The sequence below is a fragment of the Colobus angolensis genome, unplaced genomic scaffold (assembly GCF_000951035.1).
Source record: "Colobus angolensis palliatus isolate OR3802 unplaced genomic scaffold, Cang.pa_1.0 Scaffold26, whole genome shotgun sequence".
NCBI classification, from domain to species: Eukaryota; Metazoa; Chordata; class Mammalia; order Primates; family Cercopithecidae; genus Colobus; species Colobus angolensis.
This window is the reverse complement of record NW_012115821.1, coordinates 19,150,153-19,151,065: the sequence shown is the minus strand read 5'-3', so window position 1 is coordinate 19,151,065 and position 913 is coordinate 19,150,153.

Below are 913 nucleotides of genomic sequence, written 5' to 3'. Positions count from 1 at the left end.
GTGCACCACCACACCCAGCTAATTTTTGTATTTTTAGTAGAGACGGGGTTTCACCATGTTGGCCAGGCTGGTCTCGAATGACTGACCTCAAGTGATCTGCCCACCTCAGCCTCCCAGAGTGCTGGGATTACAGGCATGAGCCACTGTACCTGGTCACCTGAGAGTTCTTTAGAAGTCTACCCATATGAGGCCAGGCACGATGGATCATGCCTGTAATCCAGCACTTTGGGAGGCCGAGGCAGGTGGATCACTTGAGGTCAGGAGTTTGAGACCAGCCTGGCAAACATGGTGAAACCCCGTTGCTACTAAAAATACAAAAAAAATTCAGCTGGGTGTGGTGGCAAACGCCTGTAGTTCTAACTACTCAAGAGGCTGAGCCACGAAAATTGCTTGAACCTAGGAGGCGGAGGTTGCAGTGAGCCGAGGTTGTGCCACTGCACTCCAACCTGGGTGATAGAGTGAGACTCTGGAAAAAAAAAAAGAAGTCTACCCATATGAGTCACAATGTGTGGCTACTAGGAAGGAAGTATTTAATAGGTACCAGGACTCAGAAGCTTCAGATCTAATAATCCATATGGCCTGTGATCCAGCTGCCTGGGAATAGGCTGTGATGGTTAATTATATGTGTCAACCTGACTGAGCCACAGGGTGCCTACACAGGTGGTTCAACATGATTTCTGGGTATGCATGCCTTCAAGGGTGTTTCTGGGAGACATTAGCCTTTGAATGGGTGGACTGAGCAAAACAGACCTGCCCTCAGCAGTGTGGTTGAGCACCTTGCAATCTGTTGAAGGCCTGAATGTTAGTGTAAACCCTGGAAATTTGAGTCAGGTCTCAGTTAATTTAGAAAGTTTATTTTGCCAAGGTTGAGGAACATGTGCCTGTGACACAGCCTCAGGAAGTCCTGGACACG